The sequence below is a fragment of the Leucopleurus acutus genome (genome assembly GCF_964270905.1).
Source record: "Leucopleurus acutus genome assembly, chromosome: 7".
Lineage (NCBI taxonomy): Eukaryota > Metazoa > Chordata > Mammalia > Artiodactyla > Delphinidae > Leucopleurus > Leucopleurus acutus.
This window is the reverse complement of record NC_139150.1, coordinates 46,880,480-46,892,488: the sequence shown is the minus strand read 5'-3', so window position 1 is coordinate 46,892,488 and position 12,009 is coordinate 46,880,480. Positions and strand designations below refer to the sequence as shown.

The window sequence follows — 12,009 nt, the reverse complement described above, 5'->3', positions numbered from 1 at the left end:
AGGACATGGAAGCAACCTAAGTGTCCATCGACAGACGAATGGATAAAGAAGATGTGGCACATGTATACAATGGAATATTACTCAGCCATAAAAAGAAACGAAACTGTTTTTTGTAGTGAGGTGGATGGACCTAGAGTCTGTCATACGGAGTGAAGTAAGTCAGAAAACGAAAAACAAATACCGTATGCTAACACATATATATGGAATCTAAAAAAAAAAAAAATGGTTATGAAGAACCTAGGGGCAGGACAGGAATAAAGATGCAGACATAGAGAATGGACTTGAGGACCCGGGGAGGGGGAAGGTTAAGCTGTGATGAAGTGAGAGAGTTGCATGGACATATATATACTAACAAATGTAAAATAAATAGCTAGTAGGAAGCAGCCACATAGCACAGGGAGATCAGCACAGTGCTTTGTGACCACTTAGAGGGGTGGGATAGGGAGGGTGGGAGGGAGACGTAAGAGGGAAGAGATATGGGGTATATGTATATGTATAGCTGATTTTTTGTTATAAAGCGGAAACTAACACACCATTGTAAAGCAATTATACTCCAATAAAGGTGTTAAAAAAAAAAAGAAAACTGGCCAAATTTGGTACAAGTGAATTTATCATGGACTGATGAATAAGTGACTAAAAGATTGACCTCCAGGAATCCCAAGATCTGGTCAGTGTAGATTTATAGTGATTACGTTGCACCTCAAGAGGTATTTCGATGTATTGGTATAACTAGCTGGCAATTCACCATTTAGAGAGATTCAGCCTTGGAGGAGACTCCTCCCAATTCAGAGTGCCTCACATGCTTCCAAGGAGACTGACACCACCAATCGACAATCCCGATTCAGCCAAGGAAAGCACTTTGACACAAGAGACATTGTGCGAGTGTTTATACCAGGCATAGTAAACTCATTTTCAGCTGACTCAAAGCATAAAGCAAAAGCATTTGGAGGGGCAACAGAATATATAATCAGTCACAATTTAGGGTAAAAGAAGAGAAATGACCAAGGGAGAACAGGAAAAAAACTTCAGTAGGGAAATTACCTCAAACTTCAATCTTCAAATTAATTGTATTTCAATAAGTTGCAAGTTTTTTGTGTTAAAAAGAATAAAAGAACTAGATAGAAGAAAGTGAAAATGCAGTTAAAAACTGAGAGAATAGGAGACCTGTCATATCTTTTTATTCTGGAGTGAGTTGATGGACTCTTTAGCCAGACTGAGGAGAGCAAAGGGGCTTATCACTGGTGTTCCCTCCTATCCTAACTTTGAATCCAGAAAGCACAACTGGAGAGCTTTTTTTCTGCCCCAACTCAGTGCTCTGTTTTCTCATCTTATCAGACTTCAGTTCTGCTCTAATTTACTTTGGTTGTTGGCTGAACTGAGGATGCAATAAAAAACAAAAACAAAGGTCTCACAGAAAGAAAACCAGTGGTTGCCAGGCACTGGGGGAGAGTGACATGGGGAGCGACTGTTTAATGGTAGGGTCTCTTCTTGGGGTGATGAAAATGTTTTGAAACTAGAAAGTGGTGATGGTTGCAAAGTATTTGAATGTACTAAGTGCCATAAATTTTATACTTTTTAATGGTTAAAACAGTGTATTTTATGTTAGTGAGTTTTACAGTAAAAAAAAAAAATTAAGGGCTCAAATGCAGTGCATGGGGGGGAATGATATGGGGAAGAATGGGGAGATGCTGGCATCGTGGAAGCCAAAGGGAGATAGAGAGTGCGGAGCTCCAGGGACTGAGCTAGAATCAGTGGGACTTCTGGCTCAGAAATGAGTCCTGGTTTTCTTTGGTGAACCCAGTTTTAGTTCTTTCTTAGCACTACTTCAGCATCTAATTCAGTTTACCCAAGATTCATACAGAAGTCATAAGTGGGCTAACAGTCTAATGTAGGTTGTAGATTTTTTTCCCTAGTATCTTTTGTTTTATTTTGTCATTTAATTTAATTTATTTTATTTTGTATAAATGTCTTTAGATGGGGTTAGCTTTCTCCAATTTTGTATGTCCCCCGTGGATCCCTACTATTTTAAATTATTCCAGTTTCATTTATTTATGATAACATGCCTGGTCCATGAAAGCATTTGTGTTTGCACCCCTGGTATTTAAGGAACTTACACATATAAAGCACAATGCTAGAAATATTGATAATTACTCGAAATGGGCTTTTGCTTCACCGAGTCTTCTTAAAATGAAGACACATGTAAATGGTTTATTACAACGTAGGCAAGATAGTCATTTTCCTCATTAGTATAGCGGTGAGTATCCCCGCCTGCCACAGCATAGGCAGGATAAGTGCCCAAATGGTAATAAAAATTAAGTGCATTGGGAACAAAGACAAATGTAAAGAACATGTAATATTTGATTCCCTTCCACTTTCGCTCATTGCATTGAGATTTTATTGCAGTGAATGCAGTTAAAGACAAATGGTATTTGTTAAGAAGTTGGAAAGAAATACCATCAGATCTGTAATTAATAGTCATCAGGGCATAACTTTATTGTAGCACACTTATAGCTCGGGAATGAGGAGTTGTATTTACATCGTTAATGCAAACAACTTTGGCATATATATATATATATATATATATATATGGAAAATATATACACTTGGATTCTTAGCAGTTTAACAGCAATGCTCTTGGGAAATAAAGCTGCTATGTATTGACTCCTCCTGGGTGTTTTATATATGTCATTACTGATCCTCATAACAACCCTGCAAGTTAGTGTATGAGAATCTTGACATTAGTGAGGAGACGTTCTAAATATGTCCGAAGCCCTCAATTTCAAAATGTGGACATGGACCTTGGCTTTCCTGAATCACATTTTTTTCAAGAATCAGATGTCATTTGTGGATAGTCTCATGTTTCATTAAAAAAATTTTTTCCAACTATTAGAATCTTAGCTTTATCTCTGCTTTGCTAGCTATTTTAACAAACAAACAAACAAAAAACCCACAAAATCACCTTAGAGAAAGACTCCACAAAAAAATGAGTGGAGGACAGGAGCTGGCTAAGCTGGGCAGTCAGCTAAGATCACTCACTCACTGTGTGAGGATTTGTTCCAACACATCAGCCTCCTAGAACTGCCCAGAGTGTGCTTGTTCTTCATATATTCAAATTCTGCTGGAATGAACATAAATTTGCACAGCTTTATGGAAAAGTTTTATTATTATTATTATATATCCAAAGTTGTTTAAATGTTTGAGTCTTTGGACTCAGTAATTTATCCTAAGGAAAATAATAAGATATCCATAAAGATGTATGTGAATGTTGATAATTGTTAGTTATAACAGTGAAAACGTACAAGGTGACAGTTATCAGTTTATTGTCTCTGAGCTCCAAATTCACCCTTCTTTGTCTTCCTTTGTGTTACTCTAGCTAAGTCCTATAAACGTTTCTTTTACCAGCTGGCGGGATATTCATTTCATCAGTAGAGGACACTGGGTGCAGTAGTTGCAAGAAAACACTTCTCTTCCAGGTTCCAGTCCTCCGTATACATTCTGAGCCCCACAGCCATAAGCAGGAGCTTGAGCTGCACCCTCAGGCCATCTCTCCCTATCTGCAGCCACTTGAGAGCAGCTTCAGCTGTCTGCACCCACAAGCAATGCTGGCCACTTCAACAGACACACTCTGGCCCGCCCACACCAACCAGCAAAGGCAGGTCACTCCTGCAGACCAGCTCCCGCCTACCAGCTCCCGCCTATCCACACCCAGCAGCCGTGATGAGCTGTTTTTACAGATCAGTGCCAGCCTGTGCCCTCAGCCAAGTTTTTTTTTTTTTTACCACTGCAGGCTGCCTGTGGTAGCGACTCCCTCTTTGAAGAGGTTTGAATCTGAGCCTTGGGGCCCAGAGGGCTAATCCTAGTCCTTTATTGTTCCTATTCCTCAGGCTAGAGGTAGTACCTGCTTTTTTTTTTAATTGGAGCATAGTTGATTAACAATGTCGTGTTAGTTTCAGGTGTACAGCAGAGCGATTCAGTTATACGTATACATTTATCTATTTTTCAAATTCTTTTCCCATTTAGGTTATTACAGGATATTAAGAGCGTTCCCTGTGCTATACAGTAGGTCCTGTTGGTAATCTGTTTTAAGTATAGCAGTGTGTACTTGTCAATTCCAAATTCCCAATCTATCCCTCCCTTCAACCCTTCCCCCCTGGTAACCATAAGTTGTTCTCTAAGTCTGTGAGTCTGTTTCTGTTTTATAAATAAGTTCATTTGTATCTTTTTTTTAGATTCTGCATATAAGTGATATCATATGATATTTATTTTTCTCTGTCTGACTTAACTTCACTTAGTATGATAATCTCCAGGTCTATCCATGTTGCTGCAAATGGCACTATTTCATTCTTTTTAATGGCTGAGTGATATTCCTTTGTATATATGTACCACATCTTCTTTATCCATTCATCTGTCGATGGACACTTAGGTTGCTTCCATGTCTTGGCTATTGTAAACAGTGCTGCGATGAACATTGGGGTGCATGTATCCTTTTGAACCATGTTTCAAAAAACCATGTTTCAAAAAACCATGTTTTTTTCTGGATATATGCCCAGGAGCGGGATTGCTAGATCATATGGTCGCTCTATCTTTAGTTGCTTAAGGAGCCTCCATACTGTTCTCCATCGTGACTGCATCAATTTACATTACCACCAACAGTGTAGGAGGGTTCCCTTTTCTTCACCCCCTCTCCAGCATTTATTGTTTGTAGTTTTTTTTTTTTTTTCCGGTACGTGGGCCTCTCACTGTTGTGGCCTCTCCCGTTGCGGAGCACAGGCTCCGGACGCGCAGGCTCAGCGGCCATGGCTCACGGGCCCAGCCGCTCTGCGGCATGTGGGATCTTCCCGGACCGGGGCACGAACCTGTGTCTCCTGCATCGGCAGGCGGACTCTCAACCACTGCACCACCAGGGAAGCCCTGTAGATTTTTTTAATGATGGCCATTCTGACTGGTGCGAGGTGATATCTCATTATAGTTTTGATTTGCATTTCTCTAATAATTAGCAATGTTGAACATCTTTTCATGTGCCTCTTGGCCATCTGTATGTTTTCTCTGGAGAAATGTCTATTTAGGTCTTCTGCCCATTTTTTTTGCGATATGCGGGCCTCTCACTGTTGTGGCCTCTTCTGTTGCAGAGCACAGTCTCCGGACACAGAGGCTCAGCGGCTATGGCTCACGGGCCCAGCTGCTCCGCGGCATGTGGGATCTTCCTGGACCGGGGCACGAACCCATGTCCCCTGCATCGGCAGGCAGGCTCTCAACCACTGCGCCACCAGGGAAGCCCCTGCCCATTTTTTTATTGGGTTTTGTTTTTTGTTTTTTGATATTGAGCTGCATGCGCTGTTTGTAAATTTTGAAGACTAATCCCTTGTAGGTCACGACGTTTGCAAATATTTTCTCCCATTCTGTGTGTTGTCTTTTTGTTTTGTTTATGGTTTCCTTTGCTCTGCAAAAGCTTTTGAGTTTAATTAGGTCCCATTTCTTTATGTTTGTTTTTATTTTGTTTATTTTATTATTTTTCTTTATTTTGTTCCTGGTGGGCTTTGACTGAAGGGCACTGACAGCTCCCAATATTATTCCATTTTATGGATGTATCCTCGTTTATTTAACTAATCCTTTATTGTTGAGCTTTTAACTTCTATATCAGTCAAGGTCCAGTTGGGAGACAGAAACCACGACAGTTATTTGAACAGGGAAAAATTAATACCCCCACAAAATAACTACTAAAAGAGGTAAAAGTGGGCTTTAAGAGATCCAAGTATCACAAATTAAAAGAGCAGGTAATTTAAAGTTAGAGCCCCCTTAGAGCCCACTCGTACCTCTTTTAATAGTTATTTTTTTGGTATTAATTTTTCCCTGTTCAAATAACTAGTGGTTTCTGTCTCCCAACTGGACCTTGACTGATATAGAAGTTAAAAGCTCAACAATAAAGGATTAGTTAAATAAACGAGGATACATCCATAAAATGGAATAATATTGGGAGCTGTCAGTGCCCTTCAGTCAAAGCCCACCAGGAACACACTTGTAGCTAAACAAGTTGGATTTGTTACTTTGTAGAAAGGGAGAATACACATCAGGGGAAAACCACAGGATGTTTCAGTAGGAATGTGTTAGAAAGAACCCATTATAGGATTTGCGATTTGGTTGGATGATTTGGGGGAAGGTTTAAGAAAGAAATTTGGTCTAGATTGTGTGTTGTCAGAATGTGGGGGTAATTCTATGGTTGGACATTTTGCAGCTGCCATAGTGATGTGTTTTTGTCTGTACTTACAGAAAGTTATTAAGAGGCCTTTCTTTATTTCATCCTGTCATGATCTCATAGTAACCTTGTCTAAGGTTGGTATTCTGTGAGATTGTTTATGTCCAATAGGAGACTAACATGGCCTTGCTCTGAATGTTAGATTGGTTCTGAACATGAGTTCTTTTTCAGAGCTTTCAGCTATCATGTAAGAAGTCTGCCTACCCTGGGGCCACCACATGGAGTGACCACATACTTACATATAGAGAGAGATGGCCCAGAGTTCAAGTCTCCAGCTATTGAAGGCTTCCATCCTGGCTAACAGACAATTGAATGAAGAAGACTTTGAGATGCTGTCAGCCCCAACCATTGTCTGACCACAACTACGTGAGGGACCTGCATGCAGTCAGAACTACCAGCTGAGCCAAGCTGACCTCCAGACTTGTGAGTAAAATAAATAATTACCATTGATTTGAGTTACTATTTGGGGGTGGTTTGTTTTACAGTAATAGATAACTGATACAATGTCGGATAGGCAGTTAGCTCTATAGTTCTGGAGCTCCGGAGAGAGATCAGACATGGTGGTACAGATCAGGAAGTCCTTTAGCAAGGAGAAAGCACTTGAAGTCATAGATGAAGTCATCAGGGAGATAATGTACATTGAGAAGAAAAAAAAGAACCCACAGTGGCACCTTTACAATAACACTGAAGTGATCAAGACGAAAGAAGAATTTGCAAGGAGACTGAGAAGGAGTTATCAGATGACATCCATGAGAGATGAATGTTAAAGAAGTCAAGAATGAGAGTATGAAGAAAGAGGGCATTTTCCACAGAGTCAAATGTTGTGGCGGGAGATCAAGTAAGACAAAGACCGAAAAGTGTTCTTTGGATTGAGCAACAGTGAGTTTACCTTGTTGGAAAAAGTAGTTTCAGGGGGTTTTCCTGGTGGCGCAGTGGTTGAGAGTCCGCCTGCTGATGCAGGGGACACGGGTTCGTGCCCTGGTCCAGGAAGATCACACATGCCGCGGAGTGGCTGGGCCCGTGAGCCATGGCCGCTGAGCCTGCGCGTCCGGAGCCTGTGCTCCGCAACGGGAGAGGCCACAACTATGAGAGGCCCGCGTACAGCAAAAAAAAAAAAAAAAAGTAGTTTCAGGGAAACTAGGGGCTAGGCAGTGATGGGGGCAGAAGCCAGATTGCAGAGATAAGGAGAGAGGAGAAGATCAGAAAGATACCAAATCCTATGCTGTTTTACTGCATCATGCTGACTTCCTGCATACTATTCGTCTGTATATAATTTTTTCTACAATTCAGTAACCCAATAAAACAATCACATCATGTCATGAACCTTACAATTCCACAAAAGCATGGGTATATCATGTCCTGGTATATATTTAGTGTCATACTTTAACCTGCAGTTTCCAGTTATAAATGCATTACTCTGTGTGTTTGTCTGTCATTATAATCACTTTAAATCTCTCATTGTTTATTTCTCTTGAAAGTAAAATAGCTCATCATTTAAAATAGTACTCAGTGTTCAGTGTTCATTGGTGCCTTGTAATTACTTCAGAAAAACAATCTCAGTTTACAGGTTATAAACTCCTGAAGCATCTCTGCAGGAGGAATAACTTACTTTCACCAGAAAAGTCTAGGGAAAATTATTCTAGTCATAGCCTGCTAATTCATTGGCCTGATTGTCAGAGCTCCCATGACAGTTCACTCTCTTGGGAGGCTGGTGTGGGGCTCTGCTTATCCAAGGGGGAGGTCAAGGCCTCCTTGGCAACAGGGGATGAGTTGCAAGGGGGTTGTGGAAAGAAATTCTTTTCAATTCAACCTGTAAATAGATCTGGACATAATGGCCTCATCTGGCTCCTCCAAGTCTCTCTTTCCCCCTTCTTTTTAAAGGGCAAATCTTATCCCTAACTCTTTCATTATTTGCTTGTGGTTTCCTTGCCAAAGAAGCGTGGAGGTAAGCACTATGATGAGGATGGGAGTTAAGGGTTTTTGAATGAAGAGTTTACGTTTCAAAGGACTTGAAATTTATATTTCAAATGTCACTTCCCAGTGAGCCTTTACACGTAAACAAAACACGATCAACAGACTTGGAAGGTGAGGAATAGCATGCATGTTTGACTCCTGTTGCATTCCTGGGCTATACTGGCTGTAACATTTTTTTTTTTTTTTTTTTTTTTTTTTTTTGCGGTATGCAGGCTTCTCACTGTTGTGGCCTCTCCCGTTGCGGAGCACAGGCTCCGGACGCGCAGGCTCAGCGGCCATGGCTCACGGGCCCAGCTGCTCCGCGGCATGTGGGATCTTCCCAGACCAGGGCACGAACCCGTGTCCCCTGCATCCGCAGGCGGACTCTCAACCACTGTGCCCCCAGGGAAGCCCCTGTAACATTTTTTAATAGATTCTATAGTTACCTTGTAAATATCACCATCGAGTATATTATATTTAAAAACATTCTTTTGTTAGGTGTAGAAGTTTAAAAAGTACTATTATTTTTAAAAAGCTGGTTTTGGCATTTTTTCATATTTTAGGATATTAGAAGCCTCTAAAATGGAAATTTTGTGGGCAGTTCTCAGCATTTGAGAAGCCCTGCCTGGGGCAATAACTTTGACCCTGTGTGGAAAGGTGTGGAGGATAATTCTGTGAGTGCTCAGAGGGGTTTGAAAAGTTGGAAACGAACACTCGTGCATTGAGCACGTTTTGTTGTGCTTAGCACCATACTAGGGGCTACACATTCTACATTTAATCATGGAGAATTGCCTGGAATGAGGCCTGAGAACACAAAGTCCTGGAGGAGATGATTTGAGCTGTCAGCAGAAGGGAAACTGCAGTATGTGGGACTTAAAAACAGCTTGCATGGGGTATGGAATAAGGGTAGAGGGAAAAAAATCTTGGCAAATTTATTCTGCACAAATACTTGTGTCATCCTCATTTGTGTAGACTTTGTGACTTTTTCCCTGGGTTCATCTGGTTGGCAGATGGATGTAAATGCCTTTTAGCCTCAAAGAAGGCACACAGAAGGCACGTACGAATCTTGGCTGTGTGATAAACAGAAGCTGAGCTTCAGAGAATTTCTGGTATGTGTGTGTGTTTGTGTGCACGCGAGCATGTATGCACGCGTTGGGGCTGAACGTACCACTGGTTTAAATCTGATTTTCAACTGGGAAGATTTCACGTACTTCTTTAGTGTGGCCCAAGTGAATATAATTTTGGCAGTGAAAAGTAGAGCATGTTCCAAAAGTTCTTTTCTTTTGCCATCAGGGATAGCAGTACTTTTATTTATAGTAATTTCAGGTCCCCAAATACCTTCAGCAGTATTAATGGAGCAAACAACAAAAAAAATTAAGCAGCAGATGATTAGATCATGTGTTATTTTATTGAGTACTTTATTTTCTCGCCTTTGGAAAATACAGGCCTTCTTTTCTCAACTGTGGTAATAGCTAATTCTTTTTATTTTAAAACATCTTTATTGGAGTATAATTGCTTTACAATGGTGTGTTAGTTTCTGCTTTAGAACAGAGTGAATCAGCTATACATATACATATATCCCCATATCTCCTCCCTTTTGCATCTCCCTCCCACCTTCCCTATCCCCCCTGAGCTGATCTCCCTCTGCTATGTGGCTGCTTCCCACTAGCTATCTATTTTACACTTGGTAGTATATATAAATCCATGCCACTCTCTCACTTCGTCCCAGCTTACCCTTCCCCCTCCCCATGTCCTCAAGTCCATTCTCTACATCTGCATCTTTATTCCTGTCCTGCCCCTAGGTTCTTCATAACCATTTTTTTTAAGATTCCATATATATGTGTTAGCATACAGTATTTACTTTTCTCTTTCTGACTTACTTCACTCTGTATGACAGGATCTAGGTCCATCCACCTCACTACAAATAACTCAATTTTGTTTCTTTTTATGGCAGAGTAATATTCCACTGTATATATGTGCCACTTCTTCTTTATCCATTCATCTGTCGATGGACACTTAGGTTGCTTCCATGTCCTGGCTATTGCTGCTACTTTACCAAATTCATTGATTAGCTCTAGTAGTTTTCTGGTAGAGTCTTTTGGATTCTCTATGTATAGTGTCATGTCATCTGCAAACAGTGACAGTTTTACTTCTTCTTTTCTGATTTGGATTCCTTTTATCTCTTTTTCGTCTCTGATTGTTGTGGCTAAAACTTCTAAAACTATGTTGAATAATAGTAGTGAGAGTGGGCAACTTTGTCTTGTTCCAGATCTTAGTGGACATGGTTTCAGTTTTTCACCATTGAGAATGATGTTGGCTGTGGTTTTGTCATATATGGCCTTTATTATGTTGAGGTAAGTTCCCTCTATGCCTACTTTCTGGAGGGTTTTTATCATAAATGGGTGTTGAATTTTGTCGAAAGCTTTTTCTGCATCTATTGAGATGATCATGTGGTTTTTCTCCTTCCATTTGTTAATATGGTGTATCACATTGATTGATTTGCGTATATTGAAGAATCCTTGCATTCCTGGGATAAACCCCACTTGAACATGGTGTATGATCCTTTTAATGTGCTGTTGGATTCTCTTTGTTAATATTTTGTTGAGGATTTTTGCATCTATGTTCATCAGTGATGTTGGCCTGTAGTTTTCTTTCTTTATGACATCTTGGTCTGGTTTTGGTATCAAGGTGATGGTGGCCTCGTAGAATGAGTTTTGGAATGTTCCTGCCTCTGCTATATTTTGGAAGCATTTGAGAAAGATAGGTCTTAGCTCTCCTCTAAATATGTGATAAAATTGGCCTGTGAAGCCGTCTGTTCCTAGGCTTTTGTTTGTTGGAAGATTTTTAATCACAGTCTCAGTTTCAGTGCTTGTGATTGGTCTGTTTATATTTTCTATTTCTTCCTGATATAATTTTTTTCTAAGATTTATTTAAAAGGAATATTCTTGCCTGTGCAACAAGAATATGGACAGTACAATTGACCTTGTCTCTTACTCTTGTTGATTTAAAGAAAAATACATACATAAGAATCAAATCCTTTGAATTTGTTAATATTTATTATAATGGAAATATACATGGAATGGGAATATACATGAAATGAAGCTATATTGGAAACATACAGCAGTAACTAGAAAAATGTCTATTATTTATTGAGCAACTACTATATACTACATTCTTTCATATACTCATTACCTAATTTATATTCAAAGAATCCTATTAAGGTATGTTTTAGGATCACCATTTGTTCCAGTTTTGTCTCAAAAATATTAGGTAATTACTCCAAGGACTCTGAATAGCAAAGCTGGGAGTTTGAACCTAAGTTCGGCCAGCTCTGAAGTTTATATTCTTTCCATTCAAACATGCTGCCCCTTAAAGTCATGCAATTACTGGTAATGACACTCAGTTCTATCACTAGGAAGGCAACTGTGTTTATTAGTCAACACTGTTCATATTCAAAGAACCATTTACTGAACTTCTGCTTTCTTCTAGACATGATGATAAATGATGTGGAATCTAGAGATCAAAGATGAGGTGTCCCTGCCTTCACAGAACCCACAGGTTAGTGGGAAAGTCTAGAAAGAATATTAATGATTATGGTGCAGGATGTTAGACATTATGAGAAATATAACAACAAGCTACTACTAGAGCCTGGGAAAGACCACAGGCTCTGTGTGCATGTGTGGTGTGTGTGGTGTGTTTGACTGAGGTAAGATAAAGGACATTCAAATGGAACAGCATGTGCGAAGTAAAGTGATGGAGAACATATGGCTTATATGAAAAACTGCAAATTGTTTGGTTTACCT

General features: G+C 40.0%; 1 protein-coding gene across 1 annotated transcript in view; it reads left to right on the top strand.

Moving 5' to 3' along the window:
* The window catches only part of LOC309963800 (uncharacterized protein), a gene marked incomplete at its 5' end in the record, with an annotated part of 228,425 nt that extends 216,699 nt beyond the window's left edge, over positions 1 to 11,726 (top strand). The window contains 2 exons of the mRNA XM_082842339.1: positions 6,425 to 6,676; positions 11,696 to 11,726. The remainder of the gene's footprint in view (positions 1 to 6,424; positions 6,677 to 11,695) is intronic.
* Positions 11,727 to 12,009: the final 283 nt, after the last annotated feature.